Source organism: Pan paniscus, chromosome 3, assembly GCF_029289425.2.
Source record: "Pan paniscus chromosome 3, NHGRI_mPanPan1-v2.0_pri, whole genome shotgun sequence".
Lineage (NCBI taxonomy): Eukaryota > Metazoa > Chordata > Mammalia > Primates > Hominidae > Pan > Pan paniscus.
The window spans coordinates 54517763-54538564 of record NC_073252.2 but is presented as its reverse complement, the minus strand read 5'-3'; positions in this window follow the sequence as shown (position 1 = coordinate 54538564).

The following is a 20802-nucleotide window of genomic DNA, read 5'->3' as shown; positions in this document are numbered from 1 at the left end:
AGTGGGCAAAGGATATGAACAGACACTTCTCAAAAGAAGACATTTATGCAGCCAACAGACACATGAAAAAAATGCTTATCATCACTGGCCATCAGAGAAATGCAAATCAAAACCACAATGAGATACCATCTCACACCAGTTAGAAGGGCGATCATTAAAAAGTCAGGAAACGACAGGTGCTGGAGAGGTTGTGGAGAAATAGGAACACTGTTGGTGGGACTGTCAACTAGTTCAACCATTGTGGAAGTCAGTGTGGTGATTCCTCAGGGATCTAGAACTAGAAATACCATTTGACCCAGCCATCCCATTACTGGGTATATACCCAAAGGATTATAAATCAGGCTGCTATAAAGACACATGCACACGTATGAGAAACTCCTGTTTTTTAAGAAACTATCAGATCTCATGAGACCCATTCACTATCATGAGAATAGCACAGGAAAGACCTGCCCCCATGGTTCATTCATCTCCAACTGGGTCCCTCCCACAACACATGGGGAACTACAAGATGAAATTTAGCTGGGGACACAGAGCCAAACCATATCAGAAGCTATGCCTTTATACACTTGTATCACCAGTTATTTGATGAGGGCTGCCCCATGAAGAGGGCGTGCCATCCAGCAAGGCAGTTCAACTGAAGCAATTTCTGAAGAAGGCTGAGGTCTGTCTTCAGGAGCACTCCCAGCAGCTGGAGGAATAAGTCCTTTGTTCCTGAAGGGAGTTCTGTACCTCAGAGTTCATCATCTTTTTGAACTCCCTAGCATTCACTTCTTTCTATTCTGCTCTAACCCAGAGTTACTCTGTAATCTAATGCTCTCAGTAATGAAGAATTAGTGATATGTCAACCAACTTCAGAGTAAAACTGCTCTAGCAGGTCCCTCTAGTTATGAAAAGATGCATTTCCCAAAGATCTGTTGTATGTTGGAGACTTACTATGGTATTAACCATAGTTAATATAATATGTTAACTTACTATGGTGCTTACTTAGTACTAAGTACTAAGGTACTTTTTGTACCTTTTGCATTAGATTCAGCATAAACTGGGTAAAGATGGAAAGTCAGACATGAGCTGGTATAATACCAGGCAGTCTGCAAAACTATCCAGACATCTAAAACAATGCCTTTCTGTACATTGCAATCTACCTGGGTACCTACATCATAACTGACAAATTTCTCTGTCCTAGCTCCACTTCTATTGATTGTATACCCTTAACATCTCTCAGATACAGCCCCTTTCCCACTCAATCTCTAGGACCATTTCCTTGGTTTAAGCTGTTATTTGTTAACTTGATTACTGCAAGAAAGTCTTTGGTCTCCCTGTTTCCAGTCTATCTCCAGAGGGGTTTTTCTAAAATGCATATATCAATAATTATATTAAACACAAGTGATGTAAAAATCCCAATTAAAAGGCAGGGATTGTGAGACTGGATTAAAAAGTAAAACCCAGACTGGGCACAGTGGTTCACGCCTGTAATCCCAGCACTTTGGGAGGCCGAGGCAGGCAGATCACCTGAGGTCGGGAGTTCAAGACCAGCCTGACCAACATGGAGAAACCCCATCTCTACTAAAAATACACAATTAGCCAGGTGTGGTGGTGCATGCCTGTAATCCCAGCTACTCAGGAGGCTGAGGCAGGAAAATTGCTTGAACCTGGGAGGCGGAGGTTGCGGTGAGCTGAGATCACGCCATTGCACTGCAGCCTGGGCAACAAGAGCAAAACTCCATCTAAAAAAAAAGAGAGAGAGAAGCCCAATCATATGCTGGATACAGACAGTTACTTCATTTTTTAATTTATTTTATTTAGTTAGTTATTGAAACAGGGTCTCACTCTGTCTCCCAGACTGGTGCAGCGGCATGATCACGTCTCACTGCAACCTCCACCTACTGGGCTCAAGCGATCCTCCCACCTCAGCCTGCCGAGTACCTGGGACTACAGGTGTGCACCACTGTGCCTAGCTAATTTTTGTATTTTTTGTAGAGACAAGGTTTCACCATGTTGCCCAGGCTGGTCTTGAACTCCTGGGCTCACGCAGTCTGCCCACCTCAGCCTCCCGCAATCTGCCCACCTCGGCCTCCCAAAGTGCTGGGATTACAGGTGTGAGCCACTGTGCCTGGCCACAGCTAGTTTAAATACAAAGAATCCAGTAGGTTAAAGGATAGAAAAAGATATCCCTGTGATAACACTAATCAAAAGAAAGTTGGGGTAATAATAGACAAAATTGATTTCAGAGCAAAGTATATAAACAGGGAAAACGAGGGTTATTTCACAATGATGAAAGGGTCAATTAAGAGGATATACAGTCCTAATATTTATGCACCTAATTAGAAAGCTTAAAATTCATATGCAAAAACTTGCAGAACTGCAAGAAGAAATAGATAAATTTATACAAGAGTTGTCAAAAAAAAAAATATGAGTACGGGCAGAGCTGAAAACAGTCCTGGAGGGAGAAGAACGTGGTCTCAGAAGTCTAGGGGGGCACCAAAATTAACGGGGACTGTGAAAGAATAATGCCCCCTGCAAAGATGTCCAGGTCCTAATCCCTAGAACATGTGAATATCACTAATATGGTTTGGCTCAGTGTCCCCACCCAAATCTCATATTGAATTGTACTCCCATAATTCCCATGTGTTGTGGGAGGGGCCCGGTGGGAGATAATTGAATCATGAGAGTGGTTTCCCCCATACTGTTCTCATGGTAGTGAATAAGTCTCAAAAGATCTGATGGTTTGATAAGGGGAAATCCATTTTGCTTGGCTCTCATTCTCTCTCTTTGCCTGCCACCATCCTCTTAAGATGCGACTTTCTTCTCCTTGCATTCTGCCATGATTGTGAGGCCTCCCCCGCCACGTGGAACTGTGAGTCCAATTAAACTACTTTCTTTGGTAAATTGCCCAGTCTCAGGTATGTCTCTATCAGCAGTGTGAAAATGGACTAATACGATCACGTTTCTTACATGGTGAAAGAGAGCTTGCAGATTTGATTAAATTAAGGATCTAAAATATGGAAAGATTATCCTGGATTCTCCACCTGAGTCCTTACAAGAGACAGGCAGGAGAATCAGAGTCCGAGGAGATGTGACTATGGAAGCAAAGGTTGTGGTAATGAATAGCCATGAGCTAAGGAATGTGGACAGCCTCTAGAAGCTGGAAAAGGGAAGGAAATGAATTCTCCCAGAGAGCATCCAGAGGGAATGCAGCCCTGCTGTCCCATTTTAGATTTTGGACCTCCAGAACAACTGTAAGATAATTTGTGTTGTGTTTTACTCCACTAAGTTTGTGGTAATTTGTTACAATGGCAATAGGAAACTAATACTGGGCTAAGACAATATCAGAGAACCAAGCCAACAAGTGGGAGCAACTGCAAAGTTAGTCAAATATAACAAGAGGCAAAGAGAGAATCTAAAGGAAAGACTGGTTCTAGCTTGTTATCATGAGCCAGGTAGGGCATGGCACATGAGTAGACAGCCCAGTTTGGGAGACAGCATTAAAAAATATCCTGAAACACTCAAAAAAGTGTCATATTCCTCTAGCAAGGGACTCTGGACATGCACATACAGTGCCCCAAAACAGGAAATTACGTACATGACCCAGATTGTAGGATTTGAGAGTCTCAAAAACAGATAAAGGTGAGCTGAACTAGGAAGCCCTGTGTTTCACAGCCTCAGTATTGTGGAAAAAAAAAAAAAACAGGAACGTAAGAATGTCATTGGAGTGGGCCAGGGAAGCCTGGCTTGTGCCTGAGAAGATAAATTCTACTTGTAGAGGGCCTGATTCTCTGGCCAAAAGAAAAAACATTCTATCCCTAGGAAGATGAGAGGTATAATTGGCTCTTCCACTGGACTAATGGGAAGAGGGAAGCCAGGTTTCTAAAACCTAAAGGCAAGCCTGGGTAGCGCCTGAGCCATTGATGCCTCTTGTTGACTACCCTCTTCATAGGTCTCATTATTTTACTTTCACATTGCTGCCTCAAACTTCATTTAATATTTTAACAACTGTCACAGCTCCCTTTGGAGAACACGCTCAGGATAAACAACTGTCCCCCTGCTGCCACATCCCTCACCTTCCCGCTAGCTGTGCTTCTGATCATAGAATTGTGCCTGATGCAGAGCAGGAGCTGACAGAGATTGAAACGAATGAAGAAAATGTTAGATTAGGACCAGGAAACCCAAGAGCAGAAGACCTACAATTTGTAATCTAAGAACCACATGAGGGTCCATGATGAGCACTAGTCACAGCAGTTGAGGAAGAAATGCTGAGAACCTAGCACATTCAACATTTCCACACGTATTTTTCAGGAGCCAGGCACTGTATGCCAGGGAATATGCTAGGCATTGGAGAAACAACATAGATTCACTTCCTGTCTTCAAGGAGATTACATGCTAGTATGAAGTTCCAAAAGCCATACTCCAAGGATACCAGGGAGCGCAGCCATATATCTCAAGACAATGGGTTCTTGAATTCAGCCTAATGCCTTTCTCCTCATTGTGCACTACTTTATTGGACAACACACATGGCTCAATAGATTTATACCACAGCATCTTACAGTTTAAGTGTTTGGGTCTATCATTTTATATCTGTCTTCTCAGGTACGTGAAGAAGTTTACAGACTAACATGTTTAGTATAATAACCCATCACATATACTGCGTTCGAAGCCCCATACGCTAGTGTGAGAGAACAACAGGAATAAGGTGAAGACATTCACAACCTACAGGGACATACAAGTACATAACACAAATACAGATAAGTGGGCAATATAGCAGGGTCTGTGGCAATTAAAGGTACTGAAACTATGAAATTAATGGAGCTTCAAAATTACAAAATAGAACATAAGTTTGTCAGTGTGGGCACTTTGAAAGTGCTGTCCCAGAACCTGGATTCTGTAAGCACCTTCCTGGGATGTGAGAGTAGGAGACCAAACCAGCTGGGGAGAACCAAACAGACTTGGGTTCAAGTTCCCAGCCTCCCACTTCATTATATATGGGAAGTGGGTCAACTTGCTGAACTTCTCTGAGCACTTACAAAGTAGACAATAGCACCTTACCCATTGGTGGTGAGAATTTTATTTAATTGTGTATAAAACGTAGACCATACAATGAGCCATCCACATACTGTTTTTCTTTCTTCTTTAAATTCCATCCCATCCCAGAAACACAGGAAAAGGAAACAAGAACAGGAAGAAGAACAAAAACCAAGAAGAGAGAAATGCATTTCATAGGGAATGGCAAGTGGACAGGCAACAGTGGTCAGGTAGGCTATTTGTGCCTTAAATAATCTTCCCTCTCTTGTGGCAGCTCAGAAGCAGGCAAGGAACATTGTATCACTGAAAGGGAAAATTTCAATCACCATCCTCCTCTTCATCCTCTGATTCCAATACTGACAAGCCATTTAATCTATCTTAGATATGTTTCGTTCATTCACCCATTCATTCAACTTTATAAAACATCTTGACAGTGTTACTTAGAATGTTCCCAGATCAGTGTATACAAATCAAGGCACTTGGAGCAGAATGTAGATCGACTACATCACAAAGCACACCATTTAGCTCAGTCAATTTTTTTTCAGTCAGAATGTTTTCTGAGCAAGACTTCCTTAGTGAATGAAATCATATGTTGATTTACATTCTGGAACAAGAGCTTTTTCTCATTCTGAACCAGTCAGAAAGAGTTCATAGGCTAGCTACTTTGTGTAGCAGTGTCTCAGAGTATCAAGTCACTTACTAAACAGATAATCCTCGAACTCACCTGAGCTCCATGTTCTGTGGTCAGTTAACAGCAGAGGAGTTCCTGACAGATTTGTGTCTGATAATAAACTTCTCAAATCCTTGTGGTACAGCTTGTGCAGTTGAAAGGTAATATCGCATCCGAATTTGCAGATTTGGGCCTTGTGCTTTTTAAAACAGAAGAATTTTATTAAATAGAGAGTGAAGTGTATGTGCTATGCAGGATGCTAACCACAGATACTAGTGATTAGTACCTTATGGAGACAAGCATTCAGCTACAGACTTGCCAGTAAAATGTACTCAACATAAAATTTCAATAAAAATAAGGATACTGGTGCTTATTAAACAGGTAGATTTTATAACGGTATAAAATGTTGCCAGGCTACACAGCTGAAAGAAATTACCTTTGAAATCCTGAGGATGTAAAAAAATTTTGGATTGTCACTCTTATTATAACACTTGTAGATGGGTCTTAAGAGTAGAGAATGTCTTCATTATTGAGATGTACAATTCAAGTTTCTATGGCCATCACCATCATCTGGACATATTTTGTTGAAAATCACATGGGAAAATGGTGTAACCAGAAACAAGACATGGCTATCCAAAGGATCAAACTCACCAGGACACCATAAAGACTGGTAAATTTTAGGATGAAATGCAAATGTATTCTATATATTAAAACTAAAAACCATTTTAGTAAGTTATTTTTAAATGTACCTGATAGCAAAGGGACTCTGTATGTGCCATGTGAGGGCTACGTGAGGACTGTTCATGAAAGCATAAAGTAGAAGGCAACCCAAATACCCATCAAGCAGTAAATGGATAAATAAAACCGTGGCGTGCCCATGGAATGAAACAATAAGTACCAATTCAAAAAGACATCAATCCATATTATCGCCATGGGAAGACAAGACCTTAACATGGATAAAAACAATATAAAGCACAACTCAAAATAGTATCTCACTTATATAAAATGTTTTGAAACCTACCTACAAAACAATTTGTAAGTGTGTACGTGTGTGTGTGTGTGTGTGTGTGTGTGTGTGTAAGTATATAGAAAAAGAAAGAAAAGATATATGCAAACTGTTAAAGTGGTTACTTCTAGAGAGGGGGTTATATACTTCCTGGGAACAGAGACAGAGAGTGCACATGAAAGAAAGAGAGATGAAGGGAGGGAGGAAAGGAGAATAAAAGAAGGAAAGAAGAGAGGAAAAGAAAATTATAATAACAGCATTCTACAAATTTAAATCAAAACCAGCCGGGCACAGTGGCTCATGCCTGTAATCCAGTACTTTGGGAGGCCAAGGCAGGTGGATCACTTGAGGTCAGGAGTTCAAGACCAGCCTGGCCAACATGGCAAGACCTCGTCTCTACTAAAAATACAAACATTAGCTGGGCATGGTAGCAGGCACCTGTAATCACAGCTACTCAGGAGGCTGAGGCAGGAGAATCGCTTGAGCGCAGAGGGGCAGAGGTTTCAGTGAGCCAAGATTGCACCACTGTACTCCAGCCTGGGCAACAGAGCAAGACTGTCTCCAAAAAAAAAAAAAAGAAAATCAAAACCATTTCATCTCTGAAAAATGAGGTATTACTTGTTATCATTACCTTCATCATCCCCCTGGGACATTGGCTAAAGTTGGATGTAAGTCTTGAATTACTAGTATTTCCCGTGACACCTACATATTTCAAAGAAATCGCCCAAACCCCTGCCAGCCCAACTATTTGAGATTTAAGAAACCACTGTCTGGGTAGGTGTGTTTTAAAGATTTTAATTAGCTTGCCTGTGACTGGTCACCAGCAGAACCCTACAAATGACTGCCTCCATCCCTTGTTGAGAACCTCACAATACAGCTTTCCAACTGACCCAATACCTCAGAAAACTAAAGAACGTGACTTCAAAGTACTGATATCTGGGAAGTATTGCATGCTCTAATAGAGCTGATCGCAATTTTCATAAATCCTCGTATTTCTGCCTGTGTTTTGTTTCAGATATCCATGTTCAAGAGGAAATGTTTGTTCAAGGCAAAAAATTATTTCTCAGTAATCATCATAGCTAACATTTATAAGGTGCCAATCTTTATTCAAAGCACTTAAACTTTATTAACTCATTTAACTTCACAACAACCCTATAAGGTAGGTACTATTATTATTATTCTCATTTTACAGAAGAGGAAATTAAACAGAGAAAAGCTAGGTAATTTGCCCAAGGTTTCACAGCTGGTATAACGATGTCTTCATATCATTATATGAAGTCACGTTGTTGTTGGTTCTGATCTACAATGCAAGAGCCAGAGACTTTTGTTTTGTTTTGTTTTGTCTTGTCTTTTTTTATTTATTCTGGAGACCCAGAGACTTTGATTCACTCATTGTTGAATTGTTGCTGAACATTCAGAATGTCTTAAAGGCCAGACTTCAGTCACTCCATTTGGAAGCTCCAGTTGGGGCATTTAGAGGCTGAAGGATAAAATGTGAACTCATCTTGTGTCTGAAGCTGAGGAAAGCCCATAGTTACTCATTACCACAATCTGGATCTGTCTGATGCTACTGCCAAGCATAAACAGGGCAGATGCACACTCAGGATGAAGTCACCTTACCACATACACAGGCAAAACATTCAAATATCCACAGGTCTCACCAGCAAAGGAGTCTGTCTAGTCACCTGGTTTCTCTCAGCTCTCAGGAAGAATGCATGGAATGATAAAAGATTGGTCCTGATCTCTGCTAATGCTTTACTCAGCCACTGGAACTGACACAATTTTTTACTCTATGTCTACATCTCTAGTCTATAATCAAATACAAGAGCATAAAAAATTAATAGCTCTTCTTTCTCCATTTTAATACTAGGCTTAAGAATTTTCATTCTCTATGTGATTTGCTACTATAGTATATTAGTAATATTTTAGAACCAGTTTTAGCAAACCACTTGTGGCATACTGTGTATGGCTTCAGGTACAGCTGGATCTAGGAGTTCAAATGATGTTTTCAGAATCTGGAGTCTGATGGTTTTCCAGAGGGAACTCAGGGTTAAGTCATCAGAAGAACTGGGTAGGTACTGGGCTGGGCAAGCCAAAATAATGGCAGTGGAGCAGAGAGAAGAGAGTAGGCTGGCTCTGTAGTGGTAGAGCATAGCTGCAGAGTGAAGATTTTTTGTTAGTAAATCGCTTCGTGTACATTTGTTTACCAGAACAAGGGAAACAGCATAGAAGTATTCTATCCTTGTTATGGCCATGATAGACAATATAGGCACTATGGGTCGCCCCCCAGTAAATTACATTCTTGGAAGCTGACTCTTCTTAGCAGTGTCCCATCCACTCCCTCCCTGTGGACTATTGCTCTTCCCACTAGCCATGAGGTAGGTCCATGTGACATTTTGACATTTCTCAGAGAGAATAAACCAAACATTTATATAGGGTGATTTTTTGAACACTTTTTATAATGGAAAGTTCCAAACAAAAGTAGAGAGTATAATATACTCTAATGCATCCATCACCCAGCTTCAACAGTTATAAAACATGGACAGTCTTGTTTTATCCACACCCTCACTCTCTCCCCTCCTCTGATTATTTTGAAGCACATCCCAAACAACATATAATCTGTAGCTATTTCAGCATGTATCTCTAAAAGATAAGGACTTTATTTTTTAATTTTTGTTTGTTTTTTAGAGACAGAGTCTCACTCCATCACCCAGGCTGGAGTGCAGTGGCGCAATCTCGGCTCATCACTCCGTCGCCCAGGCTGGAGTGCAGTGGCGCAATCTCGGCTCACTACAACCTCCGCCTCCCAAGTTCAAGTGATTCTCATGCTTCAGCCTCCTGATCAGCTGGGACTACAGGAGTGCACCACCATGCCCAGCTAATTTTTGTATTTTTTGGTAGAGACGGAGTTTCACCATGTTGGCCAGGCTGGTCTCAAACTTCTGGCTTCAAGTGATACCCCCCAACCTCGGCCTCCCAAAGTGCTAGGATTACAGGTGTGAGTCACCACCACCACATCTGGCCTAGGACTCTGTTTTTTTTTTTTTTAGACAAAGGTATATATCACTGTTTCATCTAAAAACATTTAACAATAATCTCCCTCCAAACATTGTAATGGGTTGATATGTCTCTAAAGTCTCTTTTAATCTGTAGGTTCCCACTCCATTATTTATTTTACCTTGAAAAAAAATTAACCAAGTGTTTTGCCCTACAGAACCTGGGTGAATTTTAAGGATACTATCACAGGGCTCTCACTGCAATAGGACAACAGCCAGAGTCTCAAGAGCACACCTACTATAGAAATTAAAATCAAGAATTCTGGAGCCAAATTGCCTGGGTTCATAGCATGGCTCTGCCACTTCTTAGCCACAGGACAACCTCTCTGTGCCTCAGTTTTCTCATCTCTAAAATGGGGATGACAATAGTAACTACCTCATTGCGTTGTTTTAAGAATTACATGACTTAATGTATGTCCAATTCTTAGAACAGTGATGCTTAGGATATAGTAAATGATAACATAGATGAGGAAATTGAGAGGCAGGGAAGCTGACTGGTCCAAGGTCCTGCAGCTAAACAATGGCAGGGCAGAGAGCACAGCGCGGATTCACCCCACTGGTTTAATACTCTGTTTCAAACCATCGATGAATGCAGGCTCTTGTTGACGTGGGCATTACTCTGCCCCTCACCGGGATGTTACTGCCATTCTGTTGCTAAATCACCAGGATGAGGTTAGGAACCTTCTCCAGGCCTCAGGCTCCTGCTCTGCAAACTGAAGGAACTGGAGGTGTGGTTAAGGTGCCTGAACCCCCTTTTAGGAGAAATCCCAGCAGAAGATGCCTAAGCAAGCCTTGCAGGAAGTCATCTAGGCCACCTTCAAGTCAGTGCCAACCGCAGAATCTTTAGATCCCCCAAAAGAGCACCTGTCCCTTTGTGGTGCTTCTGACAGAGAACCCCAAGCAGCCCTAGACCTCCCTCAACCTGACTCAGGGGTGCCCACCACTCCCCATCCTCCCTGACACACATAATCCTGGCTGAGGCAGCCCAAATAGCAGCTTCCCCGGATTACTCACCGTGGCTCTGTGAGAAGAATGCCTCTCCCAGGCAGCGTCCACAGTTGTGACCACAGATGGGAGACTAGCCTAATTGGACTTACCAGCAGCTCACCTTGGCTTCCTCAAGGCCCAGCAGCAGGACAGGGCCTTTCTCTGAGCAGAACTTGAATGATAAAAGAAGCAGGTGAAGCTGATCCAGCCTCAGACAGACCTCCAGTGGGCCCTTGAGGGTGTGAGAGGCAGCTCTGCGGGCCCACCCTAGAACTGCATGTGGACAGCTAGAAAGCCTAGCCTTTCTGACATTGCTGGCCTAAGAGGTTTCATCTTTAGGGTTTTTTTCCTTCTCAGGCTGCTAGCTTCCATCTCACTTAATATAGAAGGATGGTCTCAATTTAAGCATCTGAAACAAATTACTTAGCAAAAACCATTTTCATTGTATCCAAACCCAGTGTCTTCAGTTTGAGCTCTCTGAAATTCCAAACACTTGTTCAAACCACCAGGAAAGAGGGAAAGAGAGACTGAGAAGAGGGGGACTGAAGCAGGGAAGTCACTATGAGATTCTCCCCAAAATCCTGATGTTCAGCCTCTGGGTGAAGGACATTCCATCCTGAGACGGAGGGATTGCTCTCTTCACCAGCACCTTTCTGAAGTGTCTGTGTTAGAGGCAGTTCAGTGCTCACACAGCAGCCTGAAATTCTTAGTCCTCCCACACATCTCCAGTCAAGGAGCACTGTCCCATGCCCCTTCATTGTCCATAAACACCCAAGCTCTTATTTAGAAGCAATTGATTTCTCAAATCTTTTCCTATGTATTTATTCACTAAACCTGTCAAGCAACACATTTAAGCATGACAGAGAAAGAATATGGGCATGTGTTAGGATTCCCTAGAGAAACAGAACCAATAGGATGAGTATATGGAGAGGAGAGGTTTAGTTTAAGGAAGTGCCTCATGCAGTTACGGAGGCTGGCAAGTCCAAAATCTGCAGGGTAGTCCAGGCAGGCTGAAGACTCAGAGAAGAGCCTATACTGCAGTTCCAGTCCAAAAGCTGTCTGCTGCACAGTTCCCTCTTACTCAGGGAAGCTCAGTCTTTGATTCCATTCCAGCCTTCAGTTGATCAGATGAGGCCCACCCACATTACAGAGGGCCATCCGTTTACTCAAAGCCCACTGATTTCAATATAAACCTCATCCCAAAACACCCTCCCAGAAACATCCAGAATAATGTTTGACCAACTATCTGGGTACTAAAGCCCAGCCAAGTTGGCACATCAAATTAATCATTGCAGGGTGTGAGCAGGAGAAAAAAGAAGAGATGAGATTGACCTGAGCCCAAATCCAGAAAGCAGGGCACAACCAAGAGAGCTAAAGACCCCTGGGTAAAGCCACCTCCTGCCCCCAAGTCCTTCCCTGACGCAGACTTGCTGGACAACCAGGTGCGTGAACATGCAGGTACAGGCGCAGACCCTTCTCCTTTCCCTCCTCCTCCATGCCTTTCACAACTGTTTGCTGAGTGTCACTGTGCCAAGCCCTGGGGCTAAAACTAATCAAGATTTGGTTCTTCTGTACACTTAAAAGTGGTTACAATGGTCAATTTTATGTTATGTATATTTTACCACAATTTAAAATAAATTTGAAAAAAAAATTTAAAGACTCTGTTCTTGCCATCAAGGGTCCCAACGTCCAGAGAGGGAGGGCATACACAAAACACAATTTCAGTCTAAGTTCTCACTAACAGCGTTGATAGCAGTTTCTTGGAAACCACGATTTTAAATGAAATAACTATAAAGAAACCAATTTTACCATAAGCTAATGGATAGAAACAGGAGTTAAGATTCTACCGCATATTTCTGGTCATAAAAATACTACCAAACCTTACTACATAAAGTAGTAAACATCAGAGCCAAAACACTTCTAATATTAAACATTGAAATAAATGTGAGCTCTACATACACTTAAGAAAGATTAATAAAAACGAGTAAGTTATTTATTCACCCAATGATTCCAGTTCAGGATTACCGGTGGCCGCAGCCTGTCCTGACAGCTCAGGGTTCAAGGTGGGAACCAGCCCTGGCCAGGACACCATCCCATTACAGGGCACGCTCCTTTACACAGCAAGACTCACTCACACTGGGACCACGTGGACACACCGGTTCACCTAACCTGCACAGCTGTGGAAAGTGGGAGGAAACCAGAGCACCCAGAGAAGACCCATGCAGACCTGGGGGGAACACTCAGACTCCACACACACAGCGGCCCGAGCCAGAAATCAACTTTTTTTCCCCCTCATCAACTTTATAACAAAACTTTGTTATTCAAGGGCCTGCTATATAGGAGGTCACAGGTGGTAAAACAGGGCAAGCCAGAGAATGCAGAGCCCATGTGGGTCAACAGAAACTGTGCCTTACCCACCGGCTCATCTGCTCACCTCGTCCTTTCTCCCCCAACAAAGCTGCTCTGGACACAAGGCTCCTGGCACACTGCCAACCAGGCCTTCATGCCCAGATGTGGAAATCTCACTTCCCCAGTGTTGACATTCCACAGCACTCGCCCCTTATCCATCCTTCCACAGATGCTTTTTTTTTTTTTTTTTTGAGACAGGGTCTCTGTCACCCAGGCTGGAGTGTGGTGGCACAATCATGGCTCACTGTAGCCTCGACCTCCACAGGGTCAAGCAATCCTCCCATCTCAGCCTCCCAAGTAGCTGAGACTACCAGCGCCACCACACCTAGCTAATTTTTATTTATTTTTTTTTTTTAAGAGACGGGGTTTTGCCACGTGACTCAAGCTGGTCTCAAACTCCTGGGCCTCCCAAAGTGCAGGGATCACGGGCGTGAACCACTGTGCCCAGCCCCCCTCCACACACTCTTTCAATAACTTGTTGTAAAATTTCTTAGTATTTACTCATTAAAGTGTCTAGGTATCTTCCAAAACAAGACATTTTTATTCTCCCAATTTTTTATTTATTAAAAAAAAAAATAGGACCGGGCGCAGTGGCTCACACCTGTAATCCTAACACTTTGGGAGACTGAGGCGGGTGGATCACCTGAGGTCAGCAGTTTGAAACCAGCCTGGCTGACATGGTGAAACCCTGTCTCTACTAAAAATACAAAAAAAAAAGTTAGCCGGGTGTGGTGGCACGTGCCTTTAATCCCAGCTACTCGGGAGGCTGAGGCACGAGAATCGCTTGAACCCAGGAGGCGGAGGTTGCTGTGAGCCCAGATCATGCCGTTGCATTCCAGCCTGGGCAACGGAGCAAAACTCTGTCTCAAAAAAATAAATAAATAATAACTTTTTTTTAATTCAACCATAATCTCGTCATCTGAACACACCTAACTCCAGCGGTCAAATGCTCAGACCAAAAGCCATGGTATTATCTATGACTCCCCAGTGTCTCTCACACCCTTTTCCAGTTCATCAGGAAATCCTGTCAATTCTACCTTCAAAATATGTCCTGAATTTCCCCATTTCTCACACCTCCACCAGTACCATCCCAATCTGAGTCACATCATCTCCCCACAAAACTACTGCAGCTGTCTGCTATAACTGGACCGTCCTGCCCCCAGCCATCTCTACATAGTGACCAGAGTTGTCCTTTTTAAATGTAAGATCATGTTACACCTCTCTGAAAAACCCTCCAGTGGCTCCCATTTCACTCAGAATAATGATCTCCCCTCCCATTAATCCTTGACCTCTTCTATGCCTGTCCCCCTGACTCACTCAGCCTCAGGTACAACAGTCTCCCTGCTGTCCTACGTTACATCCCAAGCCTACTTTGGTCTCAGGACCTTGGCACTGGTTGTACTCTCTGCCTGATACATTCTTCCTCCAGATATGCACATGGATAATGTACCCACCTCCCTCAAGTCCTTGTTGGAATACCTAATTTTTTCTTTTTTTTTTTTTTTTGAGACAGGGTCTTACTCTGTCACCCAGGCTGATGTGCAGTGGTACCATCAGCTCACTGCAGCCTCGACCTCCCAGGCTCAAGTGATCCTTCCACCTCAGCCTCCCAAGTAGCTGGAACTACAGGTATGGGCCACCACACCTGGATAATTTTTGTATTTTCTGCAAAGATAGTGTTTTCCCATGTTGCCCAGGCCAATCTCGAACTCCTAATTCCTGGGATCAAATGATCTGCCCACCTCAGCCACCCAAAGTGCTGGGACTACAGGCATGAGCCACGGTGCCCACCAGAATATCATCTTCTAATTAAAATTCCAACTCCCCCACATTCCTTACCCTGATCATCTTTTATTTTTTTATAGCACCTATTTTGGAATATTCTAACATATTAACTAACTTACTCATGTGTTGTATTTATTGTTTATTTTCTGTCTCTACCACACTAGAATGTTAACTCCACTGGAACAGATATTTTTACCTGTATCCCAAGCCCCTGGAATAGTGTCTGGCAGATAGTGGGCACCCAATAAATAGTTGTTGAATGAACTAAGTGATGAGACAGCAAAGTTCAACTCCCTAAGCTACGCTCCCAGGTGCCAGAGGCCCTGCTTCTCTGGGCTCCAAACCTGTTGTGGAGGACATCAGGAACTTTCCCCTAAGAAGTTCAACAAAGCCTTCTTAGATTAGTATTCCTTCTGTGACAATATGTCCCACTACATATATTGGAAACTTTTTTTCAAGGTGACTTAGATACAGACACTGAACAGACAAACCAACGAATAATTCCGTCTTGGTTGACAATTGATTGGGACAAGTTCACATGCCAAGATGTCACTGAACCACAAGATCCTACAGTCACTGACAACTATTTCCTAACATTCTCCCCACAAGGAAGCATTACAGTATAAGTATTGTTTATAGCAATCCCAGGCTTTGGGTCATAAAAAAGTTGTTCTCTTTTCTTTTTCACAGGAACGTTGATTGTCCTATACCTGTTATCCGGCATTCTGAGTAACACACACATACTGGGATCGATTGGGTGGGAAGGCCACTTGACGCTATAGGTGTACTACACACAAATCAGGGTAGCTCCTCGGCTGACATCCCCAGTGGCCCAGTCTCTGCTGTCCCCGCACTTCCTCTAGTAATGGACCCTTCCCACCCTCCCCAGGCACAAGACCTAGGCTTGGCCAACCAGAGATATTCCCTGGGACTTTCCTAAGTGGTGCTGGCAGGAAAGAGCCTCCTTTCTCACAGGTTGTTAAGAAGAAGGATATAAAACAAAAGAGCCCATTAAAATAAGAACATAAATACACTAATGAATTACTGAGTAAATGAAAGAATGAATGAATGGATGTTTAAAACAAAGGGAATTCAGTCATGAATTGCTTAACAAAATGGATATTCTCTAAGAAATGCATCATTAGGCAATTTCATCGTTGTGCCAACATCATAGTAGGCATTACACATAGTTGGTATAGCCTACTACGCACTTTGGCTATATGGTATAGGCCTATTATTCTTAGGCTACAAACCTGTAGAGCATGTTACTGTACTGAATACTGTAGGCAGTTGTAACACAATTATAAGTGTTTGTGTGTCCTAACATAGAAAAGGAAGAGTAAAGATACCATATAAACGATTAAAAAAAAATACACCTGTAGGGTACTTAACACGAATGGAGCTTGCAGGATGGGAAGTTGCTCTGGGTGGGGCAGTGAGTGAATAAGTGGTGTGTGAACGTGAAGGACATTACACTCCTGAAGACTTTATAAACACTGCACACTTAGGCTATACTAAATTTATGGAAATATTTTCTTCAATAATAAATTTACCTTATCCTACTATAACTATTTTACTTATAAATCTTTAAATTAAAAACATTAAATTTGGCCAGGTGTGGTGATTCACGTCTGTAATCTCAACACTTTGGGAGGCCAAGGCAGGTGGATCATCTGAGGTCAGGAGTTCGAGACCATTCTGACCAACATGGTGTAACCCCGTCTCTACTAAAAATACAAAAATTAGCTGGGCATGGTGTTGCATGCCTATAATCTCAGCTACTCTGGAGGCTGAGGCAGGAGAATTGCTTGAACCCAGGAGGTGGAAGTTGCAGTGTTGACCCGAGATTGCGCCATTGCACTCCAGCCTGGGCAAAAGAGTGAAACTCTGTCTGAAAAAATAAATAAATTTTATCTATTTAATTAATTTTATTTATTTAATTAATTTAATTTTTTTTTTTTTTTTTTTTTTAAGACGGAGTCTTACTCTGTCACCCAGGCTGGAATGCAGTGGCCTGATCTCGGCTCACTGCAAGCTCCGCCTTTCTTCTGCCTCAGCCTCCTCAGCAGCCGGGACTACAGGCACCCGCCACCACGCCCGGCTAATTTTTTTGTATTCTTAATAGAGATGGGTTTTCACCATGTTAGCCAGGATGGTCTCGATCTCCTGGCCTCGTGATCCGCCTGCCTCAGCCTCCCAAAGTGCTAGGATTACAGGCGTAAGCCACCGCGCCCGGCCTAAATTAAAAATTTTTAATCTTTTGACCTTTTGTAATAACACTTAGCTTAAAATACAAACACATTGTACAGTAGTATAAACATACTTTCTTTGTATTCTTATTCTATAAGTTTTATTCTATTTCTAAAATTTTTATTTTTTTTTACTTTTTAAACTTTTTTATTAAAAACTAAGACACAAACATATACATTAGCCTAGACCTACACAGGGTCAGGATCATCACTGTCACTGTCTTCCACCTCCACATCTTGTTCCACTGGAAGATCTTCAGGGGCAATAACATGCATAGAGCTGCCATCTGCTATGATAACCATGCCTTCTTCTGGAATACTTCCTGAAGGACCTGCCTGAAGCTATTTTAGAACAGACTTATTTTTTGTAAATAGAAGGAGTATAGTCTTAAGTAACAATGAAAAGTATAGTATAGTAAGTGCATAAACCAGTAATGTAGTCATTTATCATTACCAAGTATTATGTACTATGCATAACTGTAAGTGCTATACTTTTTTCATGACTAGCAGTGCAGCAGGTTTGTTTATACCAGGATCATCAGCACAAACATGTGAGTAATGTACTGTGCTATGACTTTATGGCATCTACAAAGTCACTAGGCAATAGGAATTTTTCAGTTCCATTATAATCTTATGGAACCACTGTCATATAAGCAATCTGTCATTGACAAGAAGTCATTATACAGCATATGACTGTATATTTAATTAGAAGAAAAAACATAAATTTTGGAATCAGAAAAATCTCAGTTCTGACTCTCAGTCTTACCACTTAATGTCTTTCAGTCTTGAGGAAAGAAATTTTAACTCCTCTCAATACCTCATAATTTCTCATTGTGAGAAAAAGACCTAACACAAACTGGCCTATGTACATGGGCTCTTCCCCTTAACACACTGGATTAACAACTGTGACTCAAAGCCATTTATAGCCTTCTTGACATTGGGAAACATACACATTAGAGTCTCATTGATCAGTCTGCAACTAAATGATTTGTGGATAATTAAAGTATATGACTAAAAAGATATTTTTACCAAAACTACTGCATTTGAAATAAGCTTTCAGAAATATTTTCATATTTTTAAGGTATGAGGATTTTGGCAAATGAATCTGATAACTTCACACCAGTTTCATTAATTTTACATGTTGGGAAACACTTGGCTCCACTCTATATATAACACACAAAGACATAAGATATGCCGAGACTTAGTTATTCTATACACTAATAACAAAGAAATGTTGGAATTTTCTGCTGGATAAGAATTTGATAAAATTTTTTTAAATTGTGTTCCTTGGCCAGGCGCGGTGGCACACACCTGTAATCCCAGCATTTTGGGAGGTCGAGGTGGGCAGATCACCTGAGGTCAGGCATTCGAGACCAGCCTAGCCAAAATGGCGAAATCCCATCTCTACCAAAAATACAAAAAAATTAGCTGGGTGTGGTGGCGCACCCTCATGCCTCAGCCTCCTGAGTAGCCCTGTAATCCCAGCTACTCGGGAGGCTGAAGCAAGAGAATTGCTTGAGCCCAGGAAGCAGAGGTTGCCGTGAGCCAAGATGGTGCCACTGCACTCCAGCCTGGGCAACAGAATGAAACTCCATCTCAAAAGAAAAAAAAAATGTTTTCCTTTTAAAATTTTGTTCCTTTATTTTATAAACTTCAGAACAACAGATGTGACTGAAAAAATAAGTTATTTTGCTTTTGTTATTTATTTTTATCAACATTTAAGATGAAAGCTCATTAGCACTCCAAAACAAAAAAGAAAGAGAATCAGAAGAAATAATAGAAATGTCCATCAGTTAAAAGTTTGGTTAAATAAATTACAGTAAATCTATAAAATGAAACACCAGGCAGTGGCTAAAGTTATTATGTGAATCTAATTCTATTGGCATTGTAGTGTATTTACAATGCAGAGGACAAAGTAGCATATGTGATACTGACCCATTGATGTAAAATTACAGACTGTGTTTGTCTGCTTCATTCTCCCATAGCCTTCAGTCCTTCCTCTCTCTTAGCACTCAAAACCCTTTATTGTTATTCCTGAGTTAATTTTTAATGTCTCCTAAACTATAAGTTCCATGAGAGCAGGAATCTTATCTTTAGCCCCAGCACCTTGACCAGTGTCTGACACTGAATAAATAAAAGTCAATACAGAATTATTGAATGAATGGGTAGTCTAAGGAACTCAATTTGTCTTGGATGTTTCCTGATTCCTTTTCAAACTGCTGACAAATCATCCATCTGATTATCTGTTCTGGAAGTTTGCCTAGGAGTAACATCAAGCCTGAGGAACTTTCCATTTTCTATCTGTGAGTGTTTGCATCCTTATTCATTTTGATTTTCAGTTTGCACAGCCTCTCTTGTTAGATTGTCAGTCCTTCAAAGACAGGGACCATGTTTAGTTTGTTCTTTTTTTTTTTTTTTTTTTCATGATACCCAGGAAAACGTTCTGCTTAAAGTGGAGGTCTTTTCAGTGATTAACTGATTTGGCAAGTACAGCCTCCTAAGAGAATAAATTATCAGTTGGGGTTATTATAATTTAATGACAATCACAAACACTCCCTTTCACAGGCCAGACACTGTGGTTGGAGCTGTATGTCAATTATCTCCTTGATATGAAACCAACTAAGTGGCCATCGACCAACGAGTGGATAAAGAAAATGTGGTAGAAATACACCATGGAATACTACTCAGCCATAAAAAATGAAATAATGTCTTTTGCAGCAACTTGGATGGAGCTGGAGGCCATTATTCCAAGTTAAGTAACTCAGGAATGGAAAACCAAATATCGTATGTTCTCACTTATACGTGGGAGCTGAGCTATGAGGACACAAAGACATACAGAATGATATAATGGACTTTAGAGGCTAGGGGTGGGGGAGGTTGGGAAGGAGGTGAGGGATAAAAGACTACATATTGGGTGCAGTGTACACTGCTCGGGTGATGAGTGCACTAAAATCTCAGAGTTCGCCACCATAGAGTCCATCCATGTAACCAAAAACCACTCGTACCCCAAAAGATATTGAAATTTATAAAAAAATTTTTTTTAAAAGCATCTCCTTAATTCACAAATTCCTCTGAGGGTAGTACCACAAGTCCCATTTTACAGGTGAGGCCCCTGAGGCTTCAGCAAGTCTCAGGGACTCACCACAGTCACTCAGCTAGTAAGAAAAGGAACAAAGACTGGAATTTTACCTAACTCCAAGGTCCATGTTCTTAATCACCTGTGACAATCCCCTCTCATATATCCAGCAGCTGATGAAGTCTTTCTCTCAGGAAACCAACTGGACATAGACATGTCATGTCCATTTTCTATGCAATATGGTGAATCAGGAGGAGCCGTGAAAGGACGACTCACTAAGTTACTCTCCCAAATGTTTATGTTTGTTTAGACAGTGACCATCATGACCACTAGGGAAGATCACTTTCTGATTCTGCTGCCCTCACCTCCTGGACAAAAGCAGAGCAGAGAAGCAGCACAAACCCTGGTTGGGGGCCTAAGAATGATCCCCAACTCTCCACTGCAAACCACCGGGGTCAGGAAGCCTCCGGGTAATGCCCTCTCCCTCTTGTTTCGCTTTTTAAGTAGGTAAGCTGCACAGAGAGAAGCACTGTTGCATATTTCTGGAC